Source organism: Heloderma suspectum, chromosome 1 (genome assembly GCF_057233095.1).
Source record: "Heloderma suspectum isolate Gila_16-S chromosome 1, 16-S_ref, whole genome shotgun sequence".
Lineage (NCBI taxonomy): Eukaryota > Metazoa > Chordata > Lepidosauria > Squamata > Helodermatidae > Heloderma > Heloderma suspectum.
Genome location: NC_139458.1, coordinates 338,035,966 through 338,059,705, shown reverse-complemented (window position 1 = coordinate 338,059,705; position 23,740 = coordinate 338,035,966). Strand labels below are relative to the sequence as shown.

General features: G+C 44.9%; 1 pseudogene; it reads right to left on the bottom strand.

Moving 5' to 3' along the window:
* Positions 1-1,258: 1,258 nt before the first annotated feature.
* Positions 1,259-1,384, bottom strand: LOC146359561 (U1 spliceosomal RNA; annotated as a pseudogene).
* Between the last annotated feature and the right edge of the window lie 22,356 nt (positions 1,385-23,740).

Here is a 23,740-nt window from a genome sequence, read left to right as displayed (position 1 = left end):
ATCCACATCAGTTCCTCATGACATAAGCACAATACTTCAAGACAATTTATAATAAATCAAAATGTTACTGTGATTGACCCCAAACTCCTACACATGTCTACTCAGAAATAAGTCCTGTTGAGTCCAATGAAGCTTACTGTCTGGTAAGTGGTATAGGATTGTAGCCCAAGACAAGCAGAGTAAGGGAAAGTTGACCAAGACTACTGAAGAAATAAAATGCATCCAGAGTACTGCTAGAAGTACTCTACCTTCCTGGCATGCTAGCTCTTAGGAAGTCATTTGTCATTCCCCAATGTCTGCATAGCCTTGGAGCCTCTGTAGCAAAGACATTGGTTTCCTGCCTGTTATTTAACGTTATATCCCTCAAGTCTCATGGTTGTGTTGTTCACTCTGCTGTTTTATGGGAAATCTCTCAGAAACCAGTTTTTTCCCATTTTCCTACTTCCATGGTGCTCGGCTCCCATCTGGCCCAATAGTTAGGTACGGAAGACCAAGGCTCCATTTTGTATGCTGCTGACCACTTTTTATATGCGGAGCTGTTGCACAACTTGGGAAAGGCATGAAGGAAACAAGTTAACTCTGTAGAATGTAGAGTGAGAGGGTTGCTACTCATTTATTAGTGCATACATACATTTTTTATTGCGGTCAACAGACCAGAATTCTAAATGTGTGAATGCGGTCCCCCATTACCACAAATTATGTAGTTGTCAGGGTTGGAACTGAGCCAATTGAGCCCCGAAGCAGCTCTGATTCTGAGGAAGAGCTACAACCCGTTGCAGAGGAGCCCGCTCATCTCTCAGAGGCGCAGCTGCAGGGAGAGGCCCCCCCCCGCTCGCATTCCTGAGAGAGATAGTGACCCTGGCAGCGAAAGAGTGGGAGATTGGTTGTTGCTAGATGCAAGGCGCTGGTGCAGAGAGAGGCACGAGGTGGAGGGCACCGAGAGGAGGCACTCAGCCCGCTTGGCACTATGGCAACGGCTGTGCCCTGATGCCCCACAGGTAAGGGGGGAGGCTTCTCTCCTAGCTCTTACATTTCAGAGCTCTCCTGCCCTTCTCCTCCAAATGGGGACCAACTGCGTACGTGGAGCTTAGATTACCCTGCTAAGATACTCTTTGCAGTTCTTTGCTTAGATCGCTGGCAATTAGCATCTGAAAGAGTCATTAAGTTGTAATGGAATAAAGCCTTGGAAAGAATCCCTTTTGTCTGCATCTTGTTTTGGCTACTGGAGGGGACATTAAGAGGCAGCTAGGGCGCTCCTGACAGCAGTCAAGTTTCCCACATTTGGGGAAATCGCAGGGGTCAGCACACTCAGAGTGCAATGGATGAGCCTCACCCTGGGAAAACCTCCTTCACGATCAAGGTGTCTCCCCTGCCAGGGAAGCATTAGTATTTCATGGGAAAATGGGAGACATAAGAGAATACTAGAGATCCTACAGGGTGTCACATTTGTGGCATAGCATCAGTCAGAAGACAACGCATCTGTTTCTAAACGTTTCGTTCAGTTTGGGACTTTCGAAGGAAGTATCTCATAGGGGCATGAATTATATGTTCCCTTCCACTGGCTGCCCATAGGACCTTTCCCTGCTGCCTATTGTAAGGAGATGATCAGGGTTCCTTCTGTCGAAGCTATGCATTCCGGGTGGCAGACCCATGGGTGAGTTCCATATCAGAAACCATGTCTTCACAGCTCTATGGGTCTGGTTGCACATGGGGTGTGCATGTTGGTACGACAGATGTACAGGCACCACTGAGGAGGTGTATTGCCACTGGGTTGTCCTGTATTGCATTCCTTGCCTTGTGATGCGTTGTCCCTTCTTTAGAAAAGATTCTGAACATGATTTATGCCAGGAGAAAGGCATATGGAGACATACGTTATGATTTACTGATACAGTCCCATGCATGAACAGAGCAATCCTGTGATCAGTGACAGCAGTGGAGGGAAAAGTGGCTTGCACAGATGAATCCCGCAATAGCTGGTGAGATGAGGCAGCAAGCTGTAAACAGCTGTGGCTGCTGAGCGGTGATTGAGAAGCCACCGTGCATCATGGTCTGCATGCATCTTGGAGGCCACTAAGTCAGGGGACTTTTGAACAGGGCTGTGTAGGGATGTTGGTAGTGAATGGCCAGCACTGCCCAACATGGCAGGGGCCAATGACCATGAATGGTCCTATGAATACAAAACAAATGAATACAACGTACTTGTCTGTTAAAAGAAAAAATCAGTTGCCGTCATGCAGCAAATTGTTCTCTTACATAATGACATTTGATGAACGTATCTAAAGAACAAAGAGACATATTTAGAGGTTAAACAGCAAAGACAGAACGATCAGGGTGCAATCCTATCCAGATAGGCGGCCGCCTCTGAAGTTGGAGGCAACCGCCTATCCAAAGCAAGGCAGGAGAAGCATGGGGGAATTGTCCCCTTCGTGCCTCTCCTGCCCTGCTTTTTCTGCTAGACAGCCGATTGTGGCTGTCTAGCCACAGGGGGGCCGAGTGGGAGAGGAGGCTGCGTGTACGACACATAGGATGTGTCATACACACAGTTCTGCTCTCCCCACCCTGGAACGCCCCCAGCCATGCCCCTTTTCAGCCTGTCTGCACTCCTTTTCCAAGCATGGAGGACGGGGCTTCGCACTGCCTCTGAGGCAGCGAAGATAGGGGTGAGCGGATCACTTACCTGGTTCCGGTCCGGGGCATCCATTGGGGGGGGGGAGGCGATCCATCCCTCCCCCCCAGAATCCTCCCCGGCCACAGCCGGACTGATAAGTGCCCCATTTCGAGCGCCTTTTGCGGGGTGGGTGGCTTCATTCCGGCACAGATTTCGGGGGGCCAAATGCACTGGCATTCAGCCTCACTGAGATCCGTGGTGGAATTCTCTGACATCCCTAGCTGTGGCCAGACTGTTGGCAGGGGCCAGTTATGAGGAGCACGTGACTCCCTAATTACAACAGCTTCACTGGCAACCAGTTTGTTTCCAGGCACAATTCAAAGAGTTGGATATGACCTATAAAGCCATATACTGTATGACTTGGGAACACATTGAAAGAGCACCTTCTCCCATTTGAGCTTGCCCAGATTATAAGAACTTCGGGGGGGGGGGGTCTTCTCCTGGTCCTGCCACCATCAGAGGCACACTTGGTAGGGATGCGAGAGAGGGCCTTCTCAGTGGCTGCTCCCAGGCCCACTCTCTTTTGTCCTTCGGCTGGCAGGCAGAGATGTTTTTATTCAGGCAGGCTTTTGGCATATAAGCTGGTCTGCTGCTTAAGGGCCATTTAATTGGCTGGTGCCATTTATTTCTTTTATTGTTGTGTTTTTAATGTGTTTTTAATGCATGTGTTCTAATGTTATTGGTTAATTAAGATTTTGTTTTTCATATGGATTTTATTGAATTTACATCCTGCCATTTTTTGGTGGAAAGGCAGGATATAAATTCAATAAATAAATAATAAATAAACACTTAAGGTCTTATATGCTAAAGGTAGAACTAGATGTTACATTTGGCATCCCCAAATCATTGCTCCCCCCTCCCCCCAAATAATGTGTAGGACAACTTATCTCTTGTGAAGATGTCGCCACATTTAGAATTTCCTTGCCTCTACTCCATGTTGCTGGTTGCTACTAGCAGGAGCAGGGAAACACGTGATCGGCAGGTTTACACATCACCCTAAGCCACCCTGAGAATAAGCCACCATGGGTTGGTTGTTGGCTCGCTAACCCAATGGGTGCTCTGCAGCTTGCCGTGTCTTTTTCCCACCTCATTCTCCCTCGGTCCCCGCGCTGGGTCCAGCAGGTATCCCAGGTGCCTTTGCGGAAAAACTCCTTGTTTCCTCAGTCCCTATGTCAGCACACTTTCTGCAACTGGCCTAATGGGGTCGGTGGCTCCCAAGGCAAAATCCCCCCTCCTTTGCATCAGATCCCCAGATGGAATTAATCTTCTGAGCCCTTATGAACACAGTAAGGCACTCGCAATGTTAAAGGGTGTGTATGTGTGTTCCTGTGCAAGTGTGCCAAGCTGCCTGTCCGCTATTTAGTCCAGTGTACTGATATCCCCCTCTTGTCAATGTTTTTGTCAATTTCATCCACCACTTCCCTGCCTCCCTTGCTAGGAACACCTTAAAAAAACAAAACAAAAGGCTGCTTCACCTACTCCGACAGTAAGCGCACCCACTCCAACGGATCCTTCTCCTGAGGCTGCCAGCCACTTTCGGCTCCTCTGGCTCACCCCCCCCCCCCACACCTTGTGCTTGTTGCTTCCCTCCTCTGCTCTCGATTGTCAGCTGTCAGATATACATGTGGGTTACAGAGCAATGAGTTGGACTGGTAAACATACACCAATTTCAAGGCACAGCAGTGAAGCTGCAGGAAAAAATATGCAAATTATATGGCGGAGCAGTAAGACAGATTGCTAAAAATAAGCAAATTTCATGGCGGAACAGTAAAGCTGAGGAGAAAATTATGAGAATTTCATAGCAGCAGACTTTTGTACCTGCACACTTGCACAAGACCAAAAATAAAACTTTTTTTTTTTTTTAAGGTTGCAAATGTGTTTGGGACACTCTCTGGTATGCTTTATTATTCAGTTTTAGAAGTGTGGGGCAGAGGGCACTGACAAAGGATGAGGGAAGGTGATGGAGGCACTAGTGAGATTGTGAGGAACAGCAGGGGGTTTTGCTGCTCTTACTGGGCAATTCTCGAGCCATTCCTGACAACCTACGGTGAAGTTGTCCTACCAGGTTTGGATGTCATGACAAGCCACCCTGAACAACCCAACAAGAAGCCATGGGTTCTCAGGTGGCTTGTTCATGAAAAATAAGCCACCCTGCAGAAACTGCAGTGGGTTTGGATGTCCCGACTACCCACGATGGGTGATCACCCATGGTGGGTTGTCATGTCGTGTGAACCAGGTCATTGTAATGATACCAGAACATGTGGTAAGTTATCCTATGCATGACAGGGAAGAGCTGCTTTTAGCAGCTTCCCTGTGTAAAATAACATACAATTTCACCCTAAGGTTGCAATCCTAAACACACTGTCGCCAAGGAGCTACGTTCTGTGCCATTTTAAAATGCTTCCTTAGCCCCTTGACTCCAACAAGACTCCATTTTGCCTGAAAGTATAGAACGGACCACGTAGGGTAACTTAGGTTGTAAGAATACACTAGAATTCCACTGCCGGCATGGACAAAGGGAGGGATTCCCACCCTCTATTCAGCAGGCATGGAACCTCCGGAAAAGTGTAAACGCCCAACTTCCCCACCCAATCTAATCAAGCCTCACAACATTTCTATTGAATTGGCTTTGAGAGCCCTCAGAGGTAAAGAGTTCAGGAAGCTCTGTGAAACCCACTGTAAGAACAATACCATGAATGCCTTGCCACCCATCAAGGCTGGAACGTTACACCCAAAAGATGCCCATGTCATGACACCCTTTTGCACCCCTCCTCCACATTTTGCACCCAATACCCACAAAGGGAAAAAGAAACCATCCTAACTCCATTGATGCCTTTCCCTTCTTTTTTGTATTAGTAAAAAACCCTCCCCACAAACCCAAGTCTTTATGAATGGACTCTACTTGTAATGAAGAACTTGGTTTTATTTTATTTATTATTTATTTACAACATTTGTATACCGTTTCACATCTAAATAGATTCTGGAGTGGTGGTGAACAACAAAAGATAAAATGAACAGAAGTTGAAAAGAATGAAACATGATATTAAAATTATTCATTAAAAACCAGAGTGCCAATAAAACTGAAGCTGGTCAACCAAGGAAGGCTTCCTGGAAATTAGCTGTTTTCAGGAGGTGCCGAAAAGAACCCAGTGTTGGCACCTGCCTGACCTCCAGAGGCAGGGAGTTCCATCGGAAGAGCGCCACCACAGTGAAGGCTGTTCTCCAGGTGGACACCAGTTGGGCCACAGGTCCATGTGGAATCACCAGGACTATGCCCTCTGATGACCTCAGGGATGGGGCAGGTTGGTAAGGAAGAAGATGCTCTCTCAGGTATCCTGGTCCCAGGTTGTTTTAGGATTTGGTTTAGTGTATGTGTGAGATGGCACTTATGTGGTAGCCACTGCAATCACATTTCCAGGCCTTTCTGCACAAGTATGAGAGCTCAATGTTGTTTTAAAGAAAAAGTACAACAAATTCTTGTGATTTTATTAAGCAGCCCTTATTTTCGTTGTAACAGTCTGAGTGTCTTGCTTTTCACTGCTTTAGTTGTGCTGAAGGCCAGTATGACCAGTGGCCAGGGACTGGGCAATATGCTTATAGTACAAAAGCTCTTTTCAACCTTCTGGCTTAACAACCTTAGTTTTTCCTGTACTTTACATTTGTATTTGGTTGCACGACTGGTGATAAGCAGCTTTGGTACATATAAGAAGTAGAGAATAGTTCTGGTGTTATCTTTCATATTGATGTCTTTCTTTATGTGACATTTGACTGTTTGGACATAATGAAGACATCTAATTTCAGCTATTTTCTGTTCTCCTGAATATATCTCAAAACTTTAAGTAGGGAAAATATAAAATGGGTCGCCATGTTTTTCTGGCAATCTGAAGAGTCTGTCTGTCTGTCTGTCTGTCTAGTGTCTACACACACACGCGTGCGTGCACACACATTAATTAAAATTGATTCATTACACAGCTAAAAAGAGCATGAAGCATGAATCAGCCAAAGCTAAGCACTTTGAAGGACCTCTGATTGCAATTGTGAAATGTGGGCTGCAATCCTATGCATGCTTACATGGGAGTAAGTCCCATTAAAACCAGAGGGCCTAACTTTTGAGGAAATCTGTTTAGGATTGTACTGTACCGCATGTGCTGAACTCAAAATAAATGGGACTGATAAATGCTTAACTTGGGCTTCATTGTGGTCATGGTGACATACAGTATATTAACACTTATTCTTATTCCATGCTAGCAAACCCATTCTTACTACTTATCTGATACAAAATCACATTCATAAAAAAATCACTACCTTATCTATCCATTCCTGAACTGCAGGAGAGCCATTTTTCTTCCATTTAAAAACTATAATAGCCCTTGGTACAAGCAACGAAATTCCTATTATGTCCTGATGTTTAGATAGGACCATATATTTAATATAAGCTTATATCTGGAATGACCAGAATATAATATCCTACCATCCTTTAATCTTTACAATTTTCACCCCAAATGGCTTAATCTTCAGGCACCAGAGGTGAACAAAACACACTTCAGCCTTAATGCAGTGCCAGCATCTGTCAGAATAAGATACATTTACTTCAGTTTTATGAGTATTAGGTACTATTGGAAAACCTTTAAGCCAATAGAAATAGTATATCTCAAGGGCAGCCTCCAGCAACACCAGACAGGCCGTTCAACAAGATCAGCCTCGGATAGCTTTCTCTATGTTCCATCAGGATGAGGACGAGGGAGAGGGCCTTCTCTGCGGTGGCCCTCGCTTTGTGGAACTCCTTCCCTAGGGAACTCCGCCATGCCCCCTCTTTAATGAGCTTCCGCCATGCATTGAAAACTTGGTTGTTCAGGCAGGCACTTGGGGTGGGTTAGGGAAAGTTTAGAAAATGATGTTTTAATGTGTCATTTTATTGTTTTAAAACTGTTTGTATTATTGTATATCGCCCAGAGTGGCCGGGTGACTGGCCAGATGGGTAATTAAGAAATTTAATAAGTAAGTACGTAAGTAAGTAAGTAAGTAAGTAAATAAATATAACCTAGACAAATAAAATTCCATACAACATTAATTATAACTGATGGGTCGGCACCAGGGTTGTCCTTCCATGAACTGAGGGGCTCCTTCTGTTCACCCCTGGTCTAAATGAACACCACAGTTCTCAGTCATATCTCTTCTTCCAGTAGTGTCCATTCTGCTGCTGGACAGACTCCATCCATTGGATGCAACCTGGTGACTGACCAGCTGTAAGACAGCCTCCTATGTTCCAAATGTCTAGCCTTTAAGTGGCTCCTGTGACTTCAATAGAATTCTCCCATGACTGTGACAGAAGACATAACTGGTTTGCTCTTTAAACACCCTGAAGAAAGAGGTTTTTAATGCCTCCCTTGGGTAGATGTTTCTACTGGGCTACTAGTCTGGTTTGAAAGTGTGTTTTTTAAAAGAAATGCCTAATTTACAATTGCCCTGCCTGCAGTGTAAACCCACTGCCACGGTCCAATTCCCTCCTGTGCAAAGGGCTATCTTCTGTGCATCAGTAGGCATCAGCCATCCATATCAGGGATAATGTACAGGATTCACATGAGTATTCCTTCCTCGATGGGTCTGGTGGTAGAGGTCAATCATAAGCTATTCTGAAGTCCTGCCAGTAGGATCCAAGTGCAATGGTGAACATGCATCAGATAATGTTAAGTCTTGTGACTGCTGTCTCCTAGTCAGGATTGGACCAAACTGGATATGTTGGGCTTCCTGGCAGGGGAAGGTGTGTATACATCCTATTCAGGCATTTCATTGTTAGTTGTTGCACATAGATACTGAGGTGGGGGGAAACATTCAGCAAGCGATACGGGCAAGATCATATGTGCGTCTCAGTACCCTGAAGCTTCAGGGGCAGCCTTACAGGAAGCCATCCTTGTGAAGAGAGACGACTAAAGATTTACAGAAGCAGCACCGGACCAAGACATTTTGCTGCCTGAGGCAAAGAACAAGATGGCGCCCTCTTCCATTCCATGTACAAAAGCTGGACTAACAGTTCATTCCTTCTTCAACACTGGCAAGCCTTCAATGCACCTGAATGCAGCAGGCTAGCTTGGGGGGCAAGGACAGGTAGCAAGACATCCAACTCATTCAACCTTGTTGCTGCCTCCTGAGGTCAGTGCCTCACACTGCCTAATGATAGGGCTGGCACTGTACATAAGCTCTCTGCTAGTGTTCACTGCTGAATGTATGAAGGAGCTATCTCTGCCCCCTTGATGAAGCCCCATGCACCAGCAATGCACCTGAGCCAAAATATAGTTAGCTTGACTTTGAAGGGGGCCATTGTCATCAAACACAGGGTTTCTAACTTGGGAATGGGAACCTGGTCAGTCACACATTAGATCAGAAGTGTTGCCGATGTGTAGGGCATCATGAAGTAGATGGAGCTAGCCCCACATGTCTTTGCAGCCCCCCAACATGTTCAGAAGTGAATGTCTTAAGAGGGATAAAGCATTTTGTAACCAACTGTTCATTTACCAATATATAGGTTAAGTAGACAGGAATGAAGCACAGGTGCCAGTCCCCAAACGGTGTGTAAAATGGCAGGTAAAATGGCAGTTTTTATGTGCATGCATCTGCATTAGAGACAAGACACATCCAGCAGCCCATGTAGAGATTTAGCATCTACAGACCGTGGATAAGAAACTAAGAGATAAACTCTGAAGAATGACCATCCTCAACAACCCACACTATGCTTTTTAACAAGGCATCCCCAAAAGGTGAAAGTACCAGGATAGGGGAGAGGTACCAGAAAATGGGAACTGTTCCTGATAAATAGAGACTGTTGGCATATATTCATTTGGATACATAGTTATTTATTGGGGATACCTACTTCCATAGGGCTACACACTGAGTTTCAGCTGTAGGAAACTAGCTTTCCACATGGGTGAGATTCTTCTGTCATTAGCAGCTCATTGGGGAAATGCTGGTAGACAGACTGAACACAACCCAATATAGAGTACCACAGTAAAAATAACAACATTTCTGCCAAGCGTAGGCTGTGCCCTATATAATACAGACTAAGCAGGAAATGAATGAGGCATCCTCCTAGCTTTATGCTACATTATCATGAACATTCTATGAAAATCTCTTTTCATTTAGATTTCTTTCCTGCCATTTTCTATGGGTGTCAGGCCAGGTATATTTGATTATTCTTCTAACAATCACCCTGGAAAAGAGGTATGTCTGCAAGGTGGCAACTTTTCTAAGATTGTACAGCGGATTGGCTCACATGCAATGTCCAAGCCATGACTTGGCTGCAGGTCAGAGTCTCGGACTCTCACATTCTCTCCTCCACTTGCTTGCCTCAGTTCCTACCCTGAGTCTTGGTATGAGCAAACGATACGTTACGGTTTGTGCCTGCCAGTGCCATCCAAACCAGTATTGGAAACCTTATCCACTTCAAATGGTGGGTTCCAATTCTGGTTTGGAGAGTTAAGTGCAAACCATCATTTGCTGATTCAGACAAAATAATAGCAAACTATGGTTAACCCGAACTAGGAAGTCAGGGAAAGAATCAGAGCACAGGAACGAGACAGAGGAAAGAGCATGCAAATCTAAGGACTGTGAAACTAGGTTTGGCATTACATGTGAACTGAACCAACAAGTAGAGGAAGGAAGGGCTTATGCATTCAAACTCAGCACTCTTAGAAATTGCACTGCATCAAAAAATTGCACCACATGACCCTTCCCCAACTTGGTGCCCTCTAGACGTTTTGGACTACAGCTCCCAACTTTCCTGACCATTGGCCATGCTGGTTGGAGTTGATGGGAGTTGTAGGCCAAAACATCGGGAAGGCACCAGGTCAGGAAGTCTGCTTTATATACACTGAAGCTGCTTTGTAAGATTGGGGCCGTGGTGGCTTAGTGGTTAAGACGCTGAACTGCAGACCGGAAGGTCGGCAGGACAGCAGTTCGAGACCCGAGTGCTGCGTGACAGAGTGAGCTCCTGTCTTCAGTCCCAGCTTCTGCCAACCTAGCAGTTTGAAAGCAAGAAATTGCAAGTAGATAAACAGGTACCGCTTCGGCGGGAAAAGTAACAGCGTTCCGTGCACCTCGGTGTTCAGTCATGCCGGCCACATGACCACGGAAGCGTCTTCGGACAGCGCTGGCTCTTCGGCTTAGAAATGGAGATGAGCACCACACCCTAGAGTCGGACACGACTGGTTGGGGACACCTTTACCTTTTACCTGCTTTGTAAGAACTGCTGGGTTGGATCAGACCAAGGGCCTGGCACTCTCTTTAAGGGGGGCCACTAGCCCACCAGATGCTCTTGGAAAGCTGGCAAGCAGAGCACGATGCAGAAATCCACCCCTCTTTTGTATGTCCCAAGTGCCTGGTTTTTACCACTAATTCTAAATCCCTGACAGTCAAATCAATGCTCTTTCCTCCGAAATGCCTTATTCCAAAGTGTGCACTGGTAATCAATGTTTCATCATGAGATATGATGGCAGAAGACCTGGTTGTGACATTGTTTATACTGTACTTTTATACTGTTGAAGTCAATAACATTGAGCGAGAGCGTAAGAGAGAGAAGACAGGCTGCCAAAGGATTGTTGGAATAAAATAGTTGGGACGATCAGGTGGAAATAGTAATGAGAAGGCCAACATTCCATGATTGTTTTTGTCCTTTTGCTTTGGAACAACTAAGCTGATTTAAATTAAATTTTCTGAAACATGTGTTCTGGGGCAGAAGTCTTACAAGCTCAGTTTCAGCCCAAAGGAGATTGTTAATGTCTTAGGTATAATAACTCACTCAGAACCAGGATTCTTCTGATGTTGCCTTAAGACACAATTTCCCAGGAATGTCTCTTGCATAAGGCCCATTGAAGTGAACAGGATTTGTGCAAAAAGCACAATATACACTCTTGCACAAGACCCATTCATTTCAATGCCCCTTGGACTTCAGTTCTCTTGGGATTGCACATTTATTTATTTATTTATTTATTTATTTATTATTAATTACGTTTCTATACTACTCAATAGCTGAAGCTCTTAGCAGCCTAGTACAAAAGGCAATCGATCACTGATTTCCAACAAGAATCTTTTGTAAAATTATACAAAATGCAAAACCATTAGAATAGAAAATCAGCTTTCTCCTGGTGACCTGCAGATGATTTGAGTTATATCTCCCATCAGCCCCAGACAGTATGGCCAGTGGTCAGAGCTCACTTGGTTTGGGAAAGGCTGGAATAAGGGTTACCCCCTTGTTGCAAGTTGATTTGTTTGCTAATTGAGAAGTGTCTAATACAATCAGGGTGCGATCCTATGCATGTTTAGATAGAAGAAAGTCCTACAACTTTTTTCTATCTACAACCCAGCTAGGCAAGTTGATTGTGCCATTAATCTACACCTTTAAAAACAAACAAACAAACAAACAAACAAACAACAATTCTTCAGTTCTAATGTATGCTAAAGCTTTTCCTAATGGTCTCTCTTACTTTTTTTGTAATGGAACTTACAGAGGAACCCTATGGGTCTGGGTGGGGGAGAAGCTGTAGCAAAGCTACTGCCACTTCATAACTGAAATAAATTCCAGTGATCCCTATGTGAAGACACCCACACAAACGCACAGATGGTCCCTGGGGCATGGTACAAAGAATTCTTATATATTCAGTGCCTTGGATCAGAAGAAAGAAACAAACCATCGCAAAACAGCTTCCAGTGGTGCTAAAGCGAACATTTGCAAATACTTGAAATTCTCTAATCCTCTTCTCTGCAGTCCTATGCTCACTTACCTGGGAGAAAGCCACAATGAAATCAGGGGGACTTTCTTCTGAGTAGACATGCACAGGGTTGTAATATAAATTCCCCAATAGTGCCATCTGATTTTTGCATGAGAAATTTCAAAACAAAATTCAATTTCACGTTTTGAATGTGACATTTGTAACTCAAAATTTTAACACAAATGTTTTAGGCATTTTACCACCTGTTGATTTTTTAAACATTTGACAGGCCTCAAATGTGAATATTTTGCTGTCATCTGTCAACATTTTACCATTACATACTGATTAAATTGCAGGCAGAACCTCTGTTGTTCTTCCTTTGTACAGTGTCTAGAAAGTTTAGATTGATTATATATACGTATATATAGTTGACATGTATATATAGTCATATATATGTGTGTGTGTGTGTGTGTGTGTGTATATATATATATATATATATATATATATATATATATAGAGTCAACTATATTTGACTTGTTGTTGTTGTTCAGTCGTTCAGTCGTGTCCGACTCTTCGTGACCCCATGGACCATAGCACGCCAGGCCTTCCTGTCCTGCGCTCTCTCCCGGAGCGTGCTCAAGTTCATATTCATTGCATCCGTGATGCTATCTAGCCATCTCATCCTCTGCCGTCCCCTTCTCCTTTTGCCTTCAGTCTTTCACAGCATCAGGGTCTTTTCCAGAGAGTTTTCTCTTCGCATTAGGTGGCCAAAATATTGGAGCTTCAGCTTCATTATCTGTCCTTCCAATGAGCACTCAGGGTTGATTTCCTTTAGGATGGACTGATTTGACCTCCTTGCAGTCCAGGGGACTCGTAAGAGTCTTCTCCAGCACCACAGTTCGAAAGCATCAATTCTTTGGTGCTCAGCCTTCCTTATAGTCCAGCTCTCACAGCCATACATTACTACTGGGAAAACCATAGCTTTGATTAGACGGACCTTTGTCAGCAAGGTGATGTCTCTGCTTCTTACTATGCTGTCTAGGTTGGCCATAGCTTTCCTCCCAAGGAGCAAGCGTCTTTTAATTTCATGGCTACAGTCACCGTCTGCGGTGATCTTGGAGCCCAAGAAAGTAAAATCTGTCACTGCTTCCATTTCTTCCCCTTCTATATGCCAGGAAGTGATGGGGCCAGATGCCATGATCTTTGTTTTTTTAATGTTGAGTTTCAAACCAGCTTTTGCACTCTCCTCTTTCACCCTCAACAAGAGGCTCTTGAGACCCTCTTCGCTTTCTGCCATTAGGGTGGTATCGTCTGCATATCGGAGGTTGTTGATAATTCTCCCAGCAATCTTAATTCCGACCTCTGATTCATCCAACCCGGCATTTCTCATGATGTACTCTGCATATAAGTTAAATAAGCAGGGTGACAATATGCAGCCTTGTCGTACTCCTTTCCCAATTTTGAACCAATCGGTTGTTCCATGTCTGGTTCTTACTGTTGCTTCTTGACCCTCGTACAGGTTTCTCAGGAGACAGGTAAGGTGGTCTGGTACTCCCATCACTTTAAGAATTTGCCACAGTTTGTTGTGATCCACATAATCAAAGGCTTTCGCATAGTCAATGAAGCAGAAATAGATGTTTTTCTGGAATTCTCTTGCTTTCTCCATGATCCAGCGAATGTTGGCGATTTGATCTCTAGTTCCTCTGCCTCTTCTAAACCCAGCTTGTACTTCCGGTAGTTCTTGGTTCGCATACTGCTGAAGCCTAGCTTGTAGGATTTTGAGCATCACCTTGCTGGCATGTGAAATGAGCGCAATTGTGCGGTAGTTTGAACACTCTTTGGCATTGCCCTTCTTTGGAATTGGAATGTAAACTGACCTTTTCCAGTCTTGTGGCCACTGTTGAGTGTTCCAGATTTGTTGGCATATTGAATGCAGCACTTTAACAGCATCATCTTTTAGGATTTTAAATAGCTCGGCTGGAATACTGTCATCTCCGCTAGCTTTGTTGTTACTAATGCTTCCTAAGGCCCACTTGACTTCACTCTCGAGGATGTCCGGCTCACGTTCAGTGACCGCACTATCATGGCTATCAGGGACATTCAGATCTTTCCTGTATAGTTCTTCTGTGTATTCTTGCCACCTCTTCTTAATCTCATCTGCTTCTGTTAGGTCCCTGCCTTCTTTGTCCTTTATCATGCCCGTCTTTGCACAAAACGTTCCCTTGAGATCTCCAATTTTCTTGAAGAGATCTCTAGTCTTTCCCATTCTGTTGTTTTCCTCGATTTCTTTGCATTGTTCATTTAAGAAGGCCTTCTTGTCTCTCCTTGCTATTCTCTGGAACTCTGCATTCAGTTGGGTATATCTTCCCCTTTCTCCCTTGCTTTTCGCTTCCCTTCTTTCCTCAGCTACTTGTAAAGCCTCATCAGACAGCCACTTGGCTTTCTTGCATTTCTTTTTCTTTGGGATGGATTTCGTTGCTGCCTCCTGAACAATGTTACGGACCTCCGTCCATAGTTCCTCAGGCACTCTGTCTATCAGGTCTAATCCCTGAAATCTATTCCTCACCTCCACTGTATATTCATCAGGGATATGATTTAGGTCATACCTGAACGGTTTAGTGGTTTTCCCGACGTTCTTCAATTTAAGCCGAAATTTTGCAAGAAGCAGCTCATGATCTGAGCCACAGTCAGCTCCAGGTCTTGTTTTGACTGACTGTATGGAGCTTCTCCATCTTTGGCTGCAAAGGACATAATCAATCTGATTTCGATATTGACCATCTGGTGACGTCCATGTGTAGAGTCGCCTCTTGTGCTGTTGGAAAAGAGTGTTTGCTATGATCAGCATGTTCTCTTGGCAAAACTCTATTAGCTTTTGTCCTGCTTCATTTTGTACACCAAGGCCATGCCTGCCTGTTATCCCGGTGATTTCTTGACTTCCTACTTTAGCATTCCAATCCCCTATGATGAAGAGGACATCTTTTTTTGGTGTTAGTTCTAGAAGGTGTTGTAGGTCTTCATAGAACCGATCAACCTCAGCTTCTTCGGCCTCAGTGGTTGGGGCATAGACTTGAATTACTGTGATGTTGAATGGTTTGCCTTGGATTCGTACTGAGATCATTCTATCATTTTTAAGATTGTACCCCAGTACTGCTTTTCCCACCCTTTTGTTGACTATGAGTGCTACTCCATTTCTTCTAAGGGATTCTTGCCCACTGTAGTAGATATGATGGTCACCTGAATTAAATTCGCCCATGCCTGTCCATTTTAGTTCGCTGATTCCCAAGATGTCGATGTTCAATCTTGCCATCTCATGTTTGACCACCTCCAGCTTACCTTGATTCATTGATCTGACATTCCAGGTTCCTAAACAATATTGTTCTTTACAGCATCGGATTTTCTTTTAACCGCCAGACACATCCACAGCTGAGTGTCCTTTTGGCTTTGGCCCAGCCGCTTCACTCTTTCTGGCGCTACTTGGGAATACCCTCTGCTCTTCCCCAGTAGCATATTGGACACCTTCCGACCTGAGGGGCTCATCTTCCGGCGTCATATCTTTTAGCCTTGTGATATGTTCCATGGGGTTTTCTTGGCAAGAATACTGGAGTGGGTTGCCATTTCCTTCTCCAGTGGACCACATTTTGTCAGAACTCTCTGCCATGACCTGTCCGTCTTGGGTGGCCCTGCACGGCATAGCTTATGGCTTCACTGAGTTACGCAAGCCCCTTCGCCACAACAAGGCAGTGATCCATGAAGGGGTATATATATTTGACTATCTAATATTAAATACTATTACAAATAGTATCTAATATTAAACACTATTGCATTATGGTCATGGATTTTTGGCTGTTTTTCAGGGGCTCCTCAGTGAGAACCAGTGAACTTCCTCTGTTACAGGAGAATATTGGGTGTGTTCTAGGATTTCTTTTGCAATGATGAGGCTTAACACTGTTTTGTGTCAAGTGAGCATGCACCATAGAATATGTCCCAGAATTCTCTGCAAGATGCAGGTATTTCGTAGCAGACATCCAGCGTTTCCTTAGCAGTTGTTGATGTGGAATGCGTTCACTCAAGGTAGAAAATCTGTAAACCACTGTGATATACTGCTGTGTTATCTGCTATCGACACCGTCAATTACAAAAGTACCATAGCATGTCAGCTACAAACTGCTGCAAAATCTCAATTGCCAAATATCAAATATTGAACTGAAATATCATTGTGCGTCAAATACAGTTGGCAAATATTCAGAGAACTGTCAAGTGTTCAGAAAATACCTAGATAATATTTGATAATAAAATCCACAAGGAGAACTTTGAGTAGAATTGGAGGGAGGTGGTGGTGGTAACTTGTTTTAGCTCTAGCTTCCAATTCAATGAGAGTTTAAAAATCAAGGTAATCCCTGATGCGCACCTCTTCAATGAGCTAGGAGGGCCTTACTGCTAGCAAACGCAACAGCTTGCTTAAGGGTGTCTCTACACCAGTATTTTGTTGTGTGTTCGTCATTCCCCAACCACGGAATTTCCGGGTCCTTGACATGACGTCGTTATCCTCCAGTGGTTGTTCTGCACTTTCCCCCTGCTTTTCCCATACTATTTCATAATGAGGAAAATATAGTATTTTCTAGGGGTGTACGAAACCCAGCTTACCTGGCTCCACCGGGTTCCGCTGGGGGGGGGGAGGCGCTCCATCCCTTCCCCCGGAATCCTGGCCAGCTGGCTCTGCTCCGCAGGGATTCCGCGGAGCTGTCAGCTGGCTCCACCAGCAGCTGGACATCTGGCCGCTGGCTAGCAGGGACGCAAATGGCGGCGGCCATAGCCACCGCCGTTTGTGTCCCTGTATTCAGCCGTGATAGGCTATGTAAAGACTTACATAGCCTATCACATCTGGGTTAAAAAAAACCCCAAAAACCGCGTAGGCAAATGGCGGCATTTGCGTTCCTTATTTTTGGCCGTCTTAGTCTACGTAAATATTTACGTAGACTAAGATGGCAAAAATAAGGGGGAACGCAAATAGCATAGCCGACGTAAATATTTAGGTAGGATGTCCGCCATTTGCGTACACGTTTTTTTTTTAAAAAACCCAGACGTGATAGGCTACGTAAGACTTTACGTAGCCTATCACAAATGGGGAAAAAACAAAACAAAAACAGACTGCAAATGGCGGCGGCAGCCGTTCGGAAGACCAGCTGCTACCGCTGAAGCTGCCGCTGGAGCTGCCGCCGTCTGGAACATCCGCCCCAGGTAAATCTCGCCCTGGGGGGGATCCGCGGGGGGTGGGGGGTGGCAGGCCGTTCCGCCATGAAGTTCGGGAGGCCGAATGCACTGGCATTTGGCCTCACCGAGATCTGTCACGGAATTCTCTGACATCCCTAGTATTTTCTCTTGTCATACCATGAAAGTGCCAGCCCGTGTACTTGCGTGATGGTGAAATTAGGCGCTGTGTGACAGCATTTGTGTGGGGTGCGGTTATGATGACGACAGCAGTGACAACAACAGGGTGGGAGTGTCACCCCCCCATGCCTGCACCCTTCTGTCTCCTCGTCATTCGTTACTGTTTCCCGGCAGAGCAGCAGCACGGCAGCTCGGCATTGCACTAATATGGTGTGGCTGAGAACATAGATATCACTGGTTGTCTACTAGCTGCTGCTCCGCCCACCCGCCATGTCTATGGGGTTCCTTTGCAGTACCAGGAAACCCTCAACCTGCTCAACATCTGAGGGGGAGACAAAAAAGCGAGTGAGGAACAGGAGCGAAATGCAGCCAAGCCGTGCTCAGCTCCATGTCTTGGGGATGCCTAAGCAGATGAACAACAGAATGTGTGTGTTGCAACGGCCCTTACATGATACAGGCAATTGTGGGCACATGCAACCCCTTTCCACTCAATCCCCTCTCCCAGTGTATACACAAAAGAGAAATGTGTTTCTGCTTGCTTTTACAGGGACAATGCTTGTACAAACGGGGGGGGGGGAGGCGGGGGGGACTTCTGTAGTTACGAAAGTTCTGTGGATTGTACATAGAAGTTGCTGAGGTAGGGACTGGAGGCAGCAGACGTTCATGCTGAAAGGGGGGAGAACTACCCCAGAGGGGCGGACAGGGGGCTTACAGTGCTCCTGACATCTGATAACATCCTGCCAGGCCCCACTCACTAGTGTAAATGGCAGGTAGTGTTATGCGGTTAAAAAAAACCCCAGCTGTGTAAAAGGCCGATTTAAAATCCCACAAAGAATCTGGAAGAAGAATGAACGGTAAATTGTGGGATGAACGCCTCGCGTGGAGAAGCCCCAATAGTTATACAACTGAAACGTCGGAGAAAAATGGAGAAATGCATCAGGAAAGATGATGATCAGAAATGAATGAGGGGAATGGAAAATAACAGTAGAAGCCGGACAATACTGGAAGGTTGTGCCAAGTAAATATTAGAAGGACTAAACCCTGCCACTGAGCATCGAAATGAAATGATTACATGGTTGTTTGCTCACACAAATGACTCTTTTTCCTTTAGGCAGCCTGCCATGTTATCATCTGACCCAATTTCTGCTGCTATTGAGTAAAAGATGAAGAAGGATGCTAATTGTACATAATAGGGGAAAAATACACTTCCTATTTTCATCAGAAGCCCTTTGCTCTGTCTGCTTTGGCTATTTGGCTATCCTTCTCAGGTGGAAAGGTAGAGCATGCGATGCAGTTCAAGTAAATAAAATAATAGCCTTAAGCTTGTCATCAACAAATGAGAAGCAAGGCAGCTGGCACTGCTTCAGCGATCAAGTACAGAAGCTTGAACATAAAAGCATAGCCGATGCATTTGAAAACTGCTGCAAAAACACATTGCTTTTGCCTTCATCAAAGCAACTGTATATAAAACAAAAATCCAGGAATGGCTTCTCTTGTCAGTTTATTCTGGTGCACCCAAGGTCGGAGAAGGCAATATAGAAATGTAATAAATAAATTAAATATGTTTAAAAATGCAACAGTCCTGTTAACATGGCTGTTTGGGGCCTAGTTAAAGAACTAGTTATCCTGGAGAAAAATCTAATTAATTTAAATCTCTAATTTGTCTATCCAAAGGGTAAATCAGAGGTTGAGAGAGAGTCAAGGTTAAGAGCTAGCGTGTCCACTCACACATCGCCAAGAAAACAGAGGACATAAGAAGGCACTGATTTGCATCAAATTTGTGTGTGCTAATATGTATAGATTCACATTTAGAAATAATTGCTAAATAATTTAAATAGAAACACAATATATCTTATCAGAATGGTGAAGAATGAGTCAAGCTGACCTGTCCAAAGCGCCTGCTCTTCCTTCTTATAGTTCTTTATCTTTAAACCGGTCCTGGAGTGGAGATCCCTTCAAATAGGAGATGCCTGCAAATAAAGGATTTCTCTGACAGCCTTTCAAATGGAGCACTGTCCTCTGTAAAGTAGGGCACATGGCCACCCTATCAAGAGCTCTTTCTTTCCATTTCTCTTTTATGGTAGGTCAAATGATCATGCAGACCAGCCAATCTCTATTCCAAACAACTAACTTCTCTATTCTCAGGGGTTTCTGTATTCTTCAGGTTCTCCAGGGGGCTGAAGTGTATTGCACCACACATACCCACCCCATCACAGATGATCAGGCGTCTCTGTCAGGCCACCCTTAGGATAAATAGTGCCCTGGGCGAGGAGTGCCTTTGGTGCTGATCCCCCATGGACACCTTTGCAGGGCTTACCCAGAGGGTTTATGGGGCCTGATGCAGGTGTGAAATTGGCACCCCCTTCAACTCAGCTTGGCAACCCCTCAGCTCAGCTTGGCAACCCCCTCAGCTCGGCATCCAAGGCGACAGCCCAGCTCACCCACCCCTAAGGCTGGCCCTGGTCTCTGTAATTAAGTTGGTGCCATATAGCAGTAAGAACACATATGCTCAGGCCTAGTGGGAGTATAACATCCGAAAACAGCAACGTACCAAATATGAGACCTCTCAACTGTTACAGGTGTTACACGATTCACCTTTTCTTATGAGAGGAAGTGTGAAAAAAAATGTTACCATCTGTTGATTAAAGATGGCCACCATTTGGATGTCCTTGATGTGAATAATAAAGTTCTCCTCTGAAGGATGTAGGCCATAATTGCATAGAAAGACTAGTGACCTGTAAATAGGGATGTACGGACTGTGTAAAATCCGCTCCATCAGTGTTTTGTGGATTGTCAAGTGCCTTTCGTTCCGTCATCTGCCCACAGACGGATGCGGATATTTTTTTTCCGTCATGCAGAAAAATATGGAAATTATTATGTAATTATTTATGTAAGTAATACATAACACTAGATGTTACGTACACTAGATGTTACGTACTGAGGTAAATTATGTAAATTCTTATGTATTACTTACATAAATATTTACATAAATTACCTCAGTACGTAACATCTAGTGTATTGTCCCCCATTCCATTCAATGTTTCCTCAGCAGAAAAGTATGTATTTTTCTACAGATTTATATGCATAAATTTTGGGAAAGTAAAAAAATAATCCAAAAGTCCATGGACTCAGCACAGCCTGAGGGGGTCACTCTGCAGTGGATTCTGCAGGTTGGATTCTTAGAAATTCGAGCTCATTTTAATCCACCTCGAATTTCTCCAGCATCCCTACCTGTGAATGAATGGACCAAGATAGTCAGCAAGGGGGTTAAGCTGTAACATCCTACAATACCTTATTTCAACAGAGGCTGTTATCTCTGGATAACAGCAATACAAAAATATTTCTGAAATTACATAATAATTTTGGTTTAATAAGCAGTGTCTCTTACGTCTTGACTATTGGGAATTTCGCAACCTCATCTGCAAGTTATAGGAAAGGGGCAGCGTTGCAGTTAGTTCATGGGAATTTGGGCATAGCTAGCCTTAAGACCTCTATAGCCCACAGTGTGATTTTGCTCCTCCATTTCCTCCCCCCCCTTCCATTGCTGGGAGTACATGGCTTGCGCTCTCGCTCTCTCTTGCCAGTGTTGTAGAGCACTAGGGATGTTGGAGAATTCCGCCATGGACTCCAGTGAGTCCTCCAGAGTCCGTGGCGGAACAGGGCAATCCCCCCCGCCAACCCGCGGAATCCCCTCAGGACGGACCCTGCCTGGCGTCGGCGGTGGCTCTGGCGGCGGTGGGGGCTCCGTGTGGTCTTCTGGCTGCTGCCGGGCTGTGGCCACAAATGGCGGCCACTACGCCGGCCACCATTTGCGTCCCTGCCAAGCCGTGATAGACTACATAAATATATACGTACCCTATCACGGCTAACGCAGGGATGCAAATGGCATAGGAGCCGCCAAATATTGTGGGGGATTTTAGCATAGGGCTGAATGAGCTGCATTATGGTTGGGCAGGTACTTTCCAAGTCTTTCTTCCTGTTTTGCTGAAAACCAGATGGTTCATAAAGCCACCCGTGAACTGCCATCCATAGCTGGCCAGCTGCCTTTGGCTTGGTAGGTCACGAGAGTGCAAACCTGCCTTCCTGATGTCTCCACTGGGGCTGTCAGGTATGAAAAGGAGATTAAAGTTTCCTAGTATTAAGCCAGACTCCCTCTAGGCATGCAAAATAAGTTCAGCAAGAACACTTCACACTCACATGGTGGGAATGGAAAGATCTTGTTTCTGTAAAAGTTTTACAAGTTGTACTGTAGTGATCGCGTGGTGTTTGTGCTCCGTTGCAGGTGTGAGCGGCAGCAGGCATGGGCATTGGGAACTTAAACATTAGGCACAGCCCTGTCTCCACAATGAAAAATAAATCAAATTCTATTTCCTTATAACCAACATCTTGAGGTAGAAAGAATGTGCTTTGAGTAGAAGTTACTTCCTTAGCACATATCGTAGTTAGAAGAAAACCATTTCTTGGTCATATGATCTTAGGGCCAATTAATATATTTAACAGAATGGGGTGTCATGAAAGGGCAGCAAATTGTTAAGTTAATTATTTTATTATGATTGCATTTTTACTGCCAGGAAAAGAGAGAGGCAATCGTGAGATTTTTTTTGCCTCAGGTGCCAAACTAACTTGACTGGCCTAGGATACTATGTACCTAAACTTTTTTGGGTAGGTAGGAGCAAAATGCTTTGGGACAGCCCTGCAAGTAATAAAGCCTCATCTGGATTCTGCTACTTCAGACTACTGATGGCGTGGGTTGTACCCATTCTAAATGTATGTTTCTAAGCCCCACTCCATTCTTAATGTCATTATGGTGAGCATGACAAGGCCTAGAAGCTTTTCCAGTTCCAAACAGGCCCTATTAGAAATATATTAATATTGAGTGTCCAGTAGACATTCTCCAAATTCATCTATTTTCATCTACCCTCTGCACATAGAAAACAACCAGGGAAAATTCTTCATCAACGAGGAACCATTCAAACAAGCAGCCTTCCACCTTTAGCATGAGATCCAGGGAGAGGAAATTTTACTACTTGATACTGCTGAATGTATAAACTAGGCTCCTACATTCCCACCGCCTTGGGCTGGTGTATTTAGAGATACCAGAAATATGCCCTGTACTTTGTAGTGATTTCAGGTAGAGGCACTGCTAGGGCTGGACCAGTCGGTGGAGGTCTGGGGTCCCACAGCCCTTAGGGGCCTCAAATGCAGTCTTGTTCCCCCCCCCCGCAATGCTCCTCCAGCATTCATCATCCCCACTAACACTCAGCTCCCATCACTCCACTCGTCATCCCCCCCTTGCTGTCTGCCAGCTAGTGGCTATGGAGTGCCAAAAGGGTCAAAATGAGTCTGCCTCTCTCTCCCTCAGCTGGCATCTTTCTGTCCATAATGTTGCTTGTTCTGTTCTATCACTGTTTGTGATTGGCTTACCACCCAGAGGACTACATTGAGTGGGCAGTATCTATTTATTTATTACATTAATATCCTGCCTTTTTTCCTCTTGCAAGGAACCCAAGGCAGCTTACATGATCTTCCTCCTCTCCATTTTTATCCACACAACAACCCTGTGAGGTAAATTAGGCTGAGAGTCAGTGAATGGCCCAAAGTCACCCAGTGAGCTTCATGGCCAAGTGGGAACTAGAACCTGGATCTCCCAAGTCCCAGTCCAACACTCTAACCACTACACCACACTGGCTCGTCAGCATGTAAGTGCTGAAAATGAATACATAGGGTTGAATCCAGAGGTTTTGTTCTGACGACAGAAGCACTTCTGTCAGCTGAATTTGGAGGGGGGAATTTCTCCTCCTGCAGACCCCCCCCCCCGCACTGGCCCAGCATCCCCAGAATCTGCTCCCGAGGGCTGGGAAACCCCCTGGTTTATATTTTCAGGTGGCATGGAGGGCTGCAGCGGGAAGGAGTGAGGGAGAAAGTCCCATTGCACTGACAGATGTCTGCTAGTGCAATACTGGATTTAACCAATACATACATAC